General features: G+C 36.3%; 1 protein-coding gene across 10 annotated transcripts in view; it reads left to right on the top strand.

The window, feature by feature from the left end:
• TCF4 (transcription factor 4) overlaps positions 1-14,915 on the top strand; it is a 391,702-nt gene that overhangs the window by 18,228 nt on the left and 358,559 nt on the right. The window lies entirely within an intron of this gene.

Here is a 14,915-nt window from a genome sequence, read left to right as displayed (position 1 = left end):
ATGGGTTGATGGCCATTTGTTATAATATTTGTTTTATTTTCTCTGTGCTTGAAATATTTCATAATTAAAAAGAAAACATAATAAAAACTCTCCTTATTCACGTTCCCCTCTGACCACAGCCCTTTTTTCTTGCCATCCTTCAGCAAGACTTTTGTTAAGTGTTGTCTGCATGGGCTGTTTCTATATCTCTTCCTTTCATATTTTTATTTTAAATCCCAAATATATCAAAGAGCCCTGTGGCACAACGGTTAAGTGCTTGGCTGCTAACCAAAAGGTCAGCAGTTTGAACCCACCTAGCAACTCTGCAGGAGAAAGACCTGGTGATCTGCTTCTGTAAAGGTTATAGCCTAGAAAACCCTATGGAGCAGTTCTACTCTGTCACATGGGATTGCTATGAGTTGGGGTGATTTGACAGCACCCAACAACAATAGCAACTATATTAAAACATGTTTTTATCATGCAATGTTTGGCATCTACAAAATAATATATGCAGCATATGTAAGTTATGAACTTAATGAAAGAGTGAATACCTGTGAACTCACAATTCAACATAAGTACTAGAGCTGTATCAGAACTGTTACTTCTCTCTGTGGATGTGTTCCCTGTCTACATTCCAGTCACTTCCCTGCCAGAGGTAAACATTCTTTTGCTTTTCCATTTTTAATTTTTTTTCATTGTGGTAAAATATATATAACAAAATTTGTCATTTTACTGTTTTATTTTTTTTCCTTTTTTTTTTATTGTGCTTTAAGTGAAAGTTTACAATTCAAGTTAGTCTCTCATACAAAAATTTATACATACATTTCTTTGTGACCCTAGTTGCTCCCCTTATACTGTGACAGCACACTCTTCCTTTCCACGCCGGATTTCCCATGTCCCTTCAACCAGCTCCTGACCGTCTCTGCCTTCTCATCTCATCTCTGGACAGGAGCTGCCTATTTAGTCTCATATATCTACTTGAGCTAAGAAGTATACACTTCACAAGTATCATTTTATGTCCCATAGTCCAGTCTAATCTTTGTCTGAAGAGTTGGCCTTGGGAATGGTTTTGGTTTTGGGTTAACAGAGAGTCCGGGGGCCATGGCTTTTGGGGTCCCTTCAGTCTCAATCAAACCATTAAGTCTGGTCTTTTTACTAGAATTTGAGTTCTGCACCCCATCTTTCTCCTGCTCATCAGGGACTCTCTGTTGTGTTCCCTGTCAGGGTGGTCATTGTGGTAGCAGGGCACCATCTAGTTCTTCTGGTCTCAGGCTGATGGAGTCTCTGGTTTATGTGGCCCTTTCTGTCTCTTGGGCTAATACCTTCCTTGTGTCCATGGTGTTCTTCATTCTCCTTTACTCCAGATGGGTTGGGACCAATTGATGCATCTTAGGTGCCATTTTACCATTTTAAAGTGTATAATTTAGTAGCATTAATTTTATTTGCAGTGTTGTGCCACCATCTCCACTGTTTCCAAAATTTTTTAACTCCCCAAACAGAAATGGTACCCATTAAGCACTAACTCCCCGTGTTCCTCTTCTCCTGGCACTGGTAACCACTAGTGTGCTTTCTGTCTTTATGTATTTGCCTATCTTAGATATTTTTTAAGTGGGACCATACAGTATTTGTTCTTTTATGTCTGACTTATTTCATTCAGCATAATGATTTCAGTCCCAGAAAGATGTTTACCTGTGTTTCATTGACTATGCAAAGGCATTCGACTGTGTGGGTCATAACAAATTATGAATAACGTTGCGAAGAATGGGAATCCCAGAACACTTAATTGTGCTTATGCAGAACCTGTACCTAGACCAAGAGGTGGTTGTTCGAATAGAACAAGGGGATACTGAGTGGTTTAAAATCAGGAAACGTGTGCGTCAGGGTTGTATCCTTTCACCATACTTATTCAATCTGTATGCTGAGTAAAAAATCTGAGAAGCTAAACTATATGAAGAAGAACGTGGCATCAGGATTGGAGGAAGACTCATGAACAACCTGCGTTATGCAGATGACACAGGCTTGCTTGCTGAAATTTCAGAAGAGTTGAAGCACTTACTGATGAAGATCAAAGACTACAGCCTTCAGTATGGATTATACATCAGCGTAGAAAAACAAAAATTCTAACAACTGAAACAATAAGCAACATCATGATAAATGGAGAAAATATTGAAGTTGTTAAGGATTTCTTTTTACTTGGATCCACAACCAACACCCATGGAAGCAGCAGTCAAGAAATGAGACAAATTGCATTGGGCCAGTCTGCTGCAAAAGACCTCTTTAAAGCAAAGATGTTATTTTGAGGAATAAGATGTGCCTGACCCCAGCCATGGTATTTTCAGTCACCTCATATATATGTGAAAGCTAGACAATGAATAAGGAAGACTGAAGAAGAATTGATGCATTTGAATTATGGTGTTGGCGAAGAATATTGAATATACCACGGACTGCCAGAAGAATGAACAGGTCTGTCTTGGAAGAAGTACAGGCAGAGTGCTCCTTATAAGTGAGGATGGTGAGACTTTGTCTCACATACTTTGGGCATGTTGTCAGGAGGGACCAGCTCCTGGAGAAGGAGGACATCATGCTTGGTAAAGTGGAGGGTCAATGAAAAGAGGAAGACCCTCAACAAGATGGATTGACACGGTGGCTGCAACAATGGGCTCAGACATAGCAACAATTGTGAGGATAGTGCAGGACGGGGCAGTGTTTCGTTCTGTTGTACTTAGGGTTGCTATGAGTTGGAACTGACTGGACGACACTCAACAACAACAACAATTGTCTTGTGCTGCTTGCTTTATTCATTCAGTGTTATGATTTTAAGATTTACCCATGTTGTTACATGTGATGTTAGTTCATTTTTACTGCTGGTGACTTTGCCACAGTTTATTTATGCATTTTCCAGTTGATGAAACTTTGAATTGATTCACATCTTTTGGGACTACACACTTTTTTTTGTACATGTCTCTTCATGTACATGTGTAAGAATTTCTCTGTAGTGCATATATCTGTGAGTAGATATCTATGAATAGAATTACTGGGTTGTAGAGCACGTGAATGTCCAACATGACAAGATAGTGCCAAATTGTTTTCACTTATTTATGCTCCTACCAGCAGCAAAAAAAGATTACTGTTGATCCACATCATTGCCCACCTTTGGAATGATCAAATTTCTTAATCTGTATTGATCTACTCATTGCTGTCGAATCGATTCTGACTCAAAGCAACCGTATAGGGCAGAGTTAGAACTGCCCCATAGGGTTTCCAAGGATCGGCTGGTGGATTTGAACTGCCGACCTTTTGGTTAGCAGCGAGTTCTTAACCACTAGGCCACCCGGGCTCCTGTATTAATCTAGTAGGTATAAAATGTATTTCATTGTGATCTTAATTTGCATTTCCTTGAAGATTAATGAGGTTGAAGATCTTTATATATATATTTATTTGCCATACATGTTTGTTTTTCTCTGAAGTCTTTCTCTCCCCCTCTCCCTTGTAATTTTCTATTGGGATTTTCTCTTACTGATTTTGCATGATATATTTTGTTCTTGACATATTTTTGCATAGTGATTTTTTCTCAGTCATACATATTGCAAATATCGTCCCTTATGTTATGACCTACCTTTTCACTCTTTATGGTATCTTTTGATGAGCAGAAGTTCTTAAATTTAATGTAGACAATTACTTTTTTCTATATCTTTTCAAGTTTTCCGTCATGTTTGAGAAATCCTTCTCTACCTCAAGGTCGTAAAGATATTCTCTGTATGTTTCTTCTGAAGAAGTGTTTGTAGTTTTGCCTTTCACATGTAAATGTTCAATCCCCTTGGGATTTATTTTGGTGTAGAGTGGGAAGTCAGAGTCCAATTTCACATTTTTATAAAGATCCAGATATCCATTTGTCTTAGTACCACTTATTGAAATGTCCATCTTTTCCCTGGTCATTTGTAGTGCATTTCTGTAATAAGATTCGTATTTGTGAGTCACTGTCACTCTGAGTCTTTTATTCTAATCTGTTGGTGCGTTTGTCTACCCTTGCCCCAATACCGGAAAAAAAAAAATCCAAACCCACTGACATTGAGTTGATCCCGACTCATAGCGACCCTATAGGACAGAGTAGAACTGTCCCATAGGCTTTCCAAGGCTGCAAATCTTTACGGAAGTGGACTGCCACATCTTTCTCCCATGGAGCATCTGGTGGGTTCGAACCACTGGCCTTTCAGTTAGCAGCTGAGTGCCTTAACCACTGCACCACCAGGGCTCTGGCTACCAATACCACAATAATAATACATTTTATAATACTTTTTTGTATTTGGTTGCTAAAGTCCTTTCTACCCCCTTCTCCTGTCCCATATGTTACATTTTACTTTTTACTGTTTTTGAGCCTATGCTCTACCATACAGAAATTTATATCAGTTTGTCAAGGTCTTTAATAAACCTTACAAGTGTTTATATTGAAATTGCATGGAAACTAGAGATCAATTTGGGGAGAAATATTTGCTTTTTTATACGGATTATCTCTTCTTATATATCTCCCTATTTCTTTAGGTCTTCTTTATCAAAATAAAGTTTTATAATTTTCTCCATGAGATTTTGTATATCTTTCGATTGATTTATTCTTAGGTGCCTAATTTTTTTGTTAGTATTGTTAAATGTATTTTCTTTTAAATGACATATTCAAATTGTTTGGTGCTGGTATATAGAAATGCAATTGATTTTTGTATAGATCTTTATACTCGGCCATATTACTAAGCTTCTTATTAATTCTAAATATGTGTTTTCTTTAGAATCTTCCCTGTAAAGTAGTCATATAATGTGTGAATAATGATAATTATGGTTTTTTTTCCTTGTCAACTGTTATGTCTTTTTTTTCCTTGTTACTTGTGTTTTGTATTTTTTTCTTGTCTTACTGTCCTATCTAAAACCTTAAGTACACTGTTGAATAGAAATGGCGGTAGTGAGCATCCTTGTCATACTCCGTTTTTTACTGTTAACAGTGATGTGGTAGAAATTTGGTTAAGGAAGTTTTTTTAAAAAAATACTTTGCTAAGTGTTTTTATCATGAATGGGTATTGAATTTTATCAAATTCTTTTTCTGTGCATATTTAAATGATGATTTCTTTATCTCCTTTAATCTGTTAATGTTGTAAATGACATTTATATTTTTCCCAAAGGTAATCCACCCTTGCGTTTTTGGGATTAAATTCATGTGGGCATTAAGTATTTTTATTAGTCTTTCTACAATAATATTCTAAACTTTGATTACTAATATTTCTTTAATATTTTTGCATCTTTGTTGATGACTAAGATTGACATATATTTCATTCTCTTACTATTCTTGTCTGGTTTTGACTGCAAGGTTATACTGACCTGTAGAATGAATAGGGCAATGTACTCTCTGTCTTCTCTGGAAGAGTCTGTGTAAGGCTGGAATAATCTGTTCTATGAAATTAGATAAAACTTGGCTATGTAACTATCTTGGCTTGATGTTTTCTGTATGAGAAGATTTTAAACCACTAATACTATTATTATGAGCCGTAGTGGCACAGCGGTTAAAGCACTTGCTAGCTAACCGAAAGGTTGGCTGTTCAAACCCACCAGTCTCTCTGCAGGAGAAAGATGAGGCAGATTTCAGCCTTGGAAACCCAATGGGGCAGTTCTGCCCTGTCCTGTAGGGTTGCTATCAGTCAGAAATGACTCGACGGCAATGGGTTTGGTTTTGGTTTTGGTTTAATACTATTATATATTAAGATTTAGAAGTTTACTTTGTTTTTCAGATAGTTTTAAAAGAAGATTATATATATATGTATATATCTCTCCAATGTGTGGGTGTGCATAATTTTTTTCCCAATTTAATTTCATAAAGTCATTCATGGTATTATTAACTCTTTAATCTGCTGATTCTGTGGTTAAGTTTAATTTTTTATTCCTGATTTGTGTGTGTGTCTACTTTTTTCTTGTTCAAGGTCACAAAGTTTTACTTATTAGTCTTTTCAAGGAATCAACTTTTAGCTGTGTGGATTATTTTTATTGTGTGTATCTACTTCATTAATTTGTTTAATCTTTGTTATTGCTTGATAGATTTTTCTATTTGTGTTTATTTTGATTTTTTTTCTAACTTCTTAAATTGATCACTTAGCTCATTATCATCATAAAATTAATATAAGAACTTAAAACTGCAAATAGTGTCTAAGTTCTGCTGTCACTGTATCCCATAGGTTATAATATGTAACATTTTCATCATTATTTATTTATAAGTATTTTTAAATTTCCGATACAATTTCTTACTTCACCCTGGCAGTATTTATTGGTGCTTTTGAAATTTTGCAAATGAATTGTGTTATTTCTCTATTATTGACTTCTGATATAATTCTAATATAATTTAATTGTAGTGATAGAACTATTCTGTGTGGTAACAGTTCTTTGATACTTGTAAGAATTGCTTTTTGGTCAAATTTAATTAATTGGTTTTCACAAATGTTCCATTGTGCACTTGGAAAAAATGTGTATTCTCTTATTATTGAGTTGAGGGATCTATATGTGTCCAAAAATTTAAGTTTGTTAATCATGCCTTAAAATCATCTCCACCTTAACTAATTTTTTTTCTTTTGTTTTATTGACCTATCTGTCATGCAGAGAAGTGAGTTGAAGTATTCCACCGTGATGGTGAATTTGTTAGCTTCTTCCTGTGTTGTCCATTCAATTTGACTTTATACATATTGAAATTATATTATTACACGTTTAAAATTATTAGATTGTCCTAGTAAATTAAGCACTTTATTATTATGTATGTAGTCACCTTCTTTCTGCTTTTTTGTTTTAAAATGTAGTTTGTCTGATATTAGTGTAGTTATCCCACTTTCTTTTTGGTTGATATTTGCCTAGTATATCTTTTTTTAACTCTTTAATTCTAACCATTCCATGTTGTTATGTTTTAGGATTGTCTGCTATGGTTGGATTTTAATTTTTGGTCAAATCAAATTATTCAAGTTCGTTTACAGTTTTTGTACTTCTGTTCAGGCCATTTAGATAAACTGCAATGTAAAGCATGTCCTTTGGATTTGTATAAGATTGTAGCTCTGTGATTACTGTAATCTAAGTTCTTGCTTTCCATTCATCTTGCTTTTTCTATGCTTTTTTTCTTCTCCTTTGCTTTAAAATTCATTTTTTTTATTTCATTTTTCCCTCCCATTGCTTGGAATTTATTTCTCTTCTTTTAGTGGTTATTCTTGAGATTTTACGATGCATAGTTACCTTCCAAAGTCTAAAGTTTGTCTAAAGTCTTTATTTAATCTTTTCAAACAATGTTAGGACCGTAGACTACTATTCTACTGTCCTCTTTCTACTGAGAAATATCTTAGTTTTGATCTTTAAAATAATTACTACAAGTTAGATACTATTATTTTATAGTCAGTGTTTGTTTAGATTTACCTGCTTAGTAATTTCTTTGCTCAACACTTTTTCTTGCATCTCAAACCTTTTTCATGGGATCATTTTCATATTGGGTGATGTACATCCTTTAGAAGTTTTTTTGTTAAGGGAATGATGGAGGTCAACTCTTGTAGTTTTTGTTTATCCATATGTCCTTTTTCTTGTTTTTGAAAGATAGTTTTGCTGAACACACAATTCTAGATTGACAGGTGTTTTCTCATTACTCTGATGATTTTATTTTACTGTCTTATGAATTCCATTTTGACTCATGAGAAGTCTTACTGTCCATCTAATTGCCATTCCAATCTAGGAGATCTGTTTTTACCCCTGATGACTTCTCTTTCTCTTTTTAGTGTTCAGGTGGTTTTCTATGCTGCATATAGGTGTGATTTTCTTAATTTTACTTGGTACACTTTAGGCTTTGTGAACTTGAGGATTTATGTCTTTCTCCAATTCAGAAAAATTCTCAGCTCTTATCTCGTCAAATATTCTGCCTCCTCCATTCTGTTTTCTTCTTTAGGAACTTTGATTACATGTAGGATAGACCATTTCTCTCTAGTTCTTTTTAATATGTTCTATCTCCTTGTATTTCTGTGCTGCATTCTGTGTTATTTCTATAGCTCTATCTTCCAATACAATAATTCTCTCTTCAGCTTTGTCTACTTTGTTGTTTAATGTAACAATTGATTTTTTTTAAAACTTCATTGGTTATTTTTCATTTCTAAAAGTTCTTTTAAAATTATACCTGCTAATTCATTATAGTTTTTTATTCCTTTTTCATTTTTTTCTGCCTCTGATTTTTGAACATAATACACAATGTTATAGATGTTGTCTAATAATTCCAATATTTGAAGTCCATAGGTGGAGGCGGAGCCTAATTCCATGACTTATTGTTTTGTTGTTTCAGGTAGTCCTCACTTATATATTTTTGTTTTCCTTGTGTGTGAATCTTATGAAGTCATGCGTGATGCCTAATGGATCTTTTGAAAACCTGGGAATCTAAACTGAAAATGCTTTGCTCCAGAGAGCCTTTGCTTTTACTTTAAGGTCTCTTTCCTAGCCTGGGAGTCCTTTGTTTAGCTCTTCCACCTTGCCAATGGCTCAGTGATTAGTCTTCTTAACACAGTGCTAATACTGGCATTTGCCCTCATGGCACGCCTGACTTCTGTGCCTACATTTTCCTGCTAGACAATGAAGTTTTATTTCTGATATCTTGAACATTTCCTTATTTTGCAAAAGAAACTATTTTTATGCAGAACGTTGGCTGTTTTGTAGTGTGAGAGTCCTTCAGAGTATGCAGCTTGCTATATTTTTAAAATCCCGATTTACTCTTTGACCCTTTTTGATCCAGCCTCTGTCCACACTTATTCCACTGAAACTGTTCTTGCCAAGATTACTGATGACTTTCATCTTGTCAGATAGACATTTGTCAATATTACTTCACCAAAATCTCAGCATCTTTTGACAAAATCGTCAGTTTTTGTGGAAACTCTTGGTATCTGGACACCACACTCTCCTGATTTTCTTTCTGCGTCTCCTGTGCCAGCTGTTCCTTTTCTCTCTGAACTGTAAATATTTCAGTCCATCAAGGATGTTGCTTGGATCTTTTTTTTTTGTTCTGCTAAGAGGCATTGTGGTACCATGATTAAAGCAGAGGTTGTGGAATCAGATTGAGTTGATTATCATTCAGTTATTAGCAGTGTGACTTTGTTTCCTCATTGCAAAATGGGTAGAAATAAAATTTTGGGAGGAATTCAATAAGATGATACTTTCCATGTGCTTAGCCCTTGTCCAGTACATAGTAGGCATTCAGTGTTTGTCTGTTCTTATTTTATGTATATAATTTTCCTAAGTCACCACCTCATTTTCCAAGATGACAGCCTCTTGCATATATCACTCCAGTATCATCCATGTCTCTCAGTGTCAGGTTTGTAGAGCCACTGTCTGTGGTACTTGATTTTCTCCTTTCCTCTTAATATATGTATCCACCCCCCCCCCCCACATTTCTGCATCTCAGGAATTGCATTCCATGTATCTAGTTGATTAAACCAGGGTCCTGGATACCCTAGGCCCTTCGTTTCACTTACCTTCTTCTGCTCTAGTAGTTGTGGAGTTCTGCTCTCCACCTCCACTTTTACCAGTCAAGATTAAGGCACTACCATTTCTTGCTGGGTCATCTCTAGTAGCCTCCTAACCACTTTCCACACTTCCACTCCTGCTTTCTTGAATCCATATTCCAAAGCAGCCAAAGTGATATTTTTAACAGTGTCAAACAGAGCATGTCATCTTCTACCTTCAGTGTTTTTCTCAGTTCTTAGAATAACATCTGTACATCTTAATATATCCTACAGGTACCTCCACAATCTTGTTTGGTTCCCCTCTCCCATTATTCTCTATAATCAGGCTACATTGGACTCCTTTTAGATCTTGGACTTTGCCAACTTTCCCTTGACTCAGGGCCTTTGCACTTGCTGTATAGCACCCTTTCCCTCACTCTGTGCATGGCTAATTTCGTTCAGATCTCATCTGAAATGTCCCTTTTGCAGAGAGATTTTCTTTGATCTTTTAATCTAAATTAAAACTTCTTTGGATTTAAAAATACTGAATTTAAGTTAATAAATGATTCAGTAAGCATATAAGGTATCTTAAATTGAATCTACTGATTAAAAAGAATGATCATTCTGTGGGGCCATGCTCATTTTAAGTTTAGAGTCATAGTATTGTTGGAAACTACTAAACTTTTTTTACTTTTGTGTTCATTTATTGGATTTTCAAGGTTATAAAAATGTCTGACGATGTATTACTATTTTTGCAATTGTATATACATTTTGCATATAGCATTTATTACCAGACAAAGTACGGGCCCAAATAAGGGTTGGGGAAACTCACACTCTCTGAGTACCTACTTTACGCCAGGCACCCTGATGTGGTTATCATATGTTAAGTCTGGTGAAAACTGGTTGTTCCCAAGTCACTGGACAGGAAACCAAGACTCAGAGCATCCTCTGACTTGTCCAAGGTCTCATAGCTTGTAAGGAGTCCTGGTTGCACGACAGTTAAATGCTTGGTTGTTAAGTGAAAGGTTAGCAGTTTGAACCCAGTAGCAGCTCTGGGAGAGAAAAGACCTGGCAGTTTGCTCCCATAAAGATTACAGCCTAGGAAACCCTATGGGGCAGTTTTACTCTGTCCTGTAGGGTCTGTATGAGTCGGAACTGACTTGCAGGCACACAACAACAACAACAACATAACTAGCTGAGGGTAATCCTAGATGCAGTCCAGGTGTTTGAACTCCTAGGGTGGTGCCCTTTCTATATCTTCTGCCTTATTTCTTCTCTGAGAAAACTGACGTATTTCTATAGTGAGTACAGTTCACAGAGTTTTTTAACATACATTACCATGTATCTGGAGTTCTGGAGGGGCATTCTGACATTTTATTCTGGCTCAGGCTTTTCATTCACTCTTACTGCTCTGGACATCCCTCAGAGGTTCTTGAGTACAGATGAGAAAAATTAAACAAAGAGTGATTAAGTGAGCTTTCTGAGAAGTGACACCGTGGAGCATTGAATTGTTGACGGGTATTATTTTATTAGGTGAGGATGGAGAAAACACAGAGACTTTATTTCAGTAGTTGTGTCTGCCTTCTGTCTTATCTGTCTGTCCATCTATCTATCATCAACCATCTGTCTTTGAATATGTTTTATAGAAAGTATAACTAGTACAGCTAGGCCAGGGTTTTACATCTGTTATTTCTAGGAGAAGATTAAGCTGTTTTAATTCTTTATAAAGAAAGATATTAACTAAGTAAAAGTCTAGTTAATACTCAGCTATGGCAGAAATCCAGCAGGTGGAACTGAAATTGCGAAGCTGATCGAGTGAGTCGTTTCCTTTGGGCTAGGTTGGGTGTCCTTGAACAGACCACAGGGGGCAGAGGACACAATGCTGAGCATGTAGGAGTGAGGCGGTAAGTGCCAGTGATCTCACTTCTCTGTCCAGAGCTGGCTGCCTTTCTTAGTAGTTTGGTTGTTGGCAGGACACTCTGGTTTACGTATACATTTCCATGTTTTGATTTTATAAAGCTAAAGTAAAAAAAAAAAAAAGTTCCTGATAATATTCAGTCCCTTATGTTACGGCTTTTACCATTTTACCTCTCATGTGTACAGGCATCTAAAAAGGAAATTTTCCTTAAAAGAAAATCATTATTTTTCCATAAAAGACCTAAAGAATGAGCACGTGTCTCTGAAACTAAAATGATATAGACGACAGCAGGGGTCAGCAGATTTTTTTTGTGAAGGACCGAACCCATTGCTGTCGAGTCGATTCTGACTCACAGCAACCCTATAGGGCAGAGTAGAACTGCCACGTAGGGTTTCCAAGGAGCGGCTGGTGAATTCAAACTGCTGACCTTTTGGTTAGCAGCTGATCTCTTAACCAGTGTTCCACCAGGGCCCTGTAAGGGGCCAGATGGTAAATGTGTTGGGCTTTGCGGGCCATACAGTTTCTGTTGCAGCCTCTCAAAACTCTACCCTTGTAGCATGAAAACAGCCATAGACTATGTTTAAAAGAGTGAGCACGGCTGTGTTCCAGTAAAACTGATGCATCAAGATCTTTCCAAAAGCAGACAACAGCTGGCTATGGCCAGTGGAGCCCTCTTTTGCTGATCCTGGGACTAGAAGAATTTATCTTAGACCTTGGAGTAAGATGGCGTGGGCTTCTTCCAGTCTTCTCATTATTAGCTGTGTGATCTTGGGCAAATCACATTAAATCTCAGAGCGGGAATTTATTTGTTTGCAAAGTAGGGACAGTAAAACATTTTCTTTGATGGGTGATTTCTGTTTTCTTTATATTTTTATGTATTTAACATTACTACAGTGAGAATGTATTACTTTTGTAAAGAGAATAATCTAAAAAGTTAAAACTAGAAGAAGGTCGTTGTGAGGAAAAATATATGTGAAAGAATTTTGTGAGTAGTAGATCAGATTCTTTGTGGAACTAGGATGGGCATGAGTAAGTCAATAAATAAATATTAAGTATGAAGATCTTTTTGGGCAAAGATTGTTTCTTACTCATGAATTTTGTTTCATACAGTACCTTACTAGATAGAGTCTTTAACTGATGATTGTTTTTATGACACATGTTTATATATTAATTTATCAAATTTATGGAACCATCACCATGTATGAAAGAATGGGTGGAATGCTTGAGGTAGAAAAAAAAAATGATGATAGATAAAATAGTTCTTGAGCTCAAGGAGCTCACATCAAGGGGGAGAACCATATAACTAAAAAAATTACCCTACTGTATGTTCTCAGTTAGAAGTACATCCACATAGGGTACTGCTGTGAAATCACAATCGTTGAGGTAGAGATAACTGTGTGCCCAGGGACCCTCACAGGAACTTCCACGTCACTTGAGCCTTAAAGGACAGAAGAAGGTGAAGGACAGTTTAAGCTGAGGGAAAAGTATTTGCAATTGACTTTTCAAATTGCAGGTAGTTCTCTAACTCTAGAAATGGGGTAATGGGAACAAGTTCAGTCAGAGCCAAGGAGATAGGTCAGGGATTTTGTACATTTTTGGAGCCATAGAATGCCTTGAAAATCTGATGAAACAATGACTTTTCCGTAGGAAAATTCATGTATCTAATGACTTTTCCATAGGAAAATTCATGTATCATGAAGATTCAGTGTTTACATACGATTTTGGGAATAAGGATGTAGAGATCGCTTTGCTATGAACATTGCTATGAACTTTCTGTGTGCTTCCCTTCTGGAAAAAAAAAAAAAAGGTAACAGATACGTTAGTGGACAAATGCTTCATTGCTTTGTTTGATGGTAGCAGCAAATGCTCTTGATAAACTTGAATAAGATTTAGTGTTTCATTTACTTAAGGGTCTGAGGATACGTGAGGTTGTGTTGAATCTGTTACATTTAACAATTCCTTGAAGAGATGGTTAAGCAAAATCAGAGAATCTTTCTTATTGGTAAATATCCATACACCTTAGTCGCCTAAATGTGGAAGACGTTTTATAGCTTTAGATAGAACTTCCTCATCTCTAAAATCACACTCCTCATAGGTCTTGCCTCATAGACTTGGTGAGGATTAAGTGAACTAATCAATTTAATCAAAGGGAGCCCTAGTGGCTCAGTGGTTAAGCGTTCGGCTGCTAACTGAATGGTCAGTGGTTAGAACTCACCAGCCTCTCTGCAGGAGAAAGATGTGGCAGTCTGCTTCCGTAAAGATTATACAGCCTTGGAAACCCTATGGGGCAGTTCTGCTCTGTCCTGTAGGGTCATTATAAGCCAGAATCAACTCAACAGCAACAGGTTTGGTTTGGTTATGGCTTTAGCTCTGGATTTAGCACAGAGTGAGAAAAGTTCATAATTTCATTTGTGTATGTTTGTATATATGTGTAAATATATATATACATATACATACACATGTATATACACATACACACTTATATACATACAGGAGTGCCTGGTTCCTACAAATGGTTAACGTGCTTGGCTAATAACCAAAAGGTTGGAGGTTTGAGTCCACCCTGAGGCGCTTCTGAAGAAAAGCCTTGAAAACTCTATGGAGCGCAGTTCTACTCTGACACGCGTGGGGTTGCCATGAGTTGGAATTGACACCTGGTTTAACTGGTTCATACTCATACGGAATGCTCACAATACTTGAATTCCTTTCTCAAACGTGAATAGTCTTGCATTATTTGCAGCATAAACCTCTGTGGGTATCCATGTATTTCTGAATTTTTTATTTGGAATAAAACTTCCTTAATTGAAGTTCCCTTCATGGTGCTGATGAAGCTTGTCTCTGTGCTAGGTTGCATTACGTATTTTCTGTATAAAATAGCAATGGTGTAGCTAAGTTAACTAATGAATATTATTACGTGCTTTTTTTTCCCTACAGCTTCTAATATTCAGTGGGGAAAGTTTCCTTGTTAGGAGACAGTGACAAGGCCAGTTGGCCTAAAATTAGATCCAGCAGCTGTGTTTTGAATCAAGGCCCCACATGTGCACTTCACACTCTTTCCCTGCTGTGCTTGCCTGCATCTTTATCTTGCTTCAAGGAGCAGCCTTTTTGGATGAATTTTAACATTCATGTTTTTACTGGTACAACCAGAAAGGTGCTTCTGTGTGATAGTCTGCCATGTTTATTTACGTTTATGGACTGGCAAAACCCAGAAATACAAAAGATTTATATTTAAAATGTTTTACAATACTACCCCTCTAGTATAATTTTAATTTAAGCTATGAATGGAGATTTCAGCCTTCATCTACCCCTGCCCATAACCTCAATTACAAATATAAGAGAGAATGTATTTTAAAAAATAAAACTATGAAGCCAAAATCAATGTACTAAGTCCCTTTTATATTTAATGCCTACAAATAAGTTTTTGAAATTTTTTTCTTATTAATTTTTGATATTTTTGAAAGCTATAAATAATTTAGCTTGTGTTATACCAGTTTATATTCAGGAGCCAATGTTAACCAGTGTTAATTTTATAGGTCCTA

The sequence above is a fragment of the Trichechus manatus genome, unplaced genomic scaffold (assembly GCF_000243295.1).
Source record: "Trichechus manatus latirostris isolate Lorelei unplaced genomic scaffold, TriManLat1.0 scaffold00063, whole genome shotgun sequence".
Taxonomy (NCBI): Eukaryota; Metazoa; Chordata; class Mammalia; order Sirenia; family Trichechidae; genus Trichechus; species Trichechus manatus.
The sequence above is the reverse complement of the archived record's forward strand: the minus strand, read 5'-3'. Positions and strand labels throughout refer to the sequence as shown.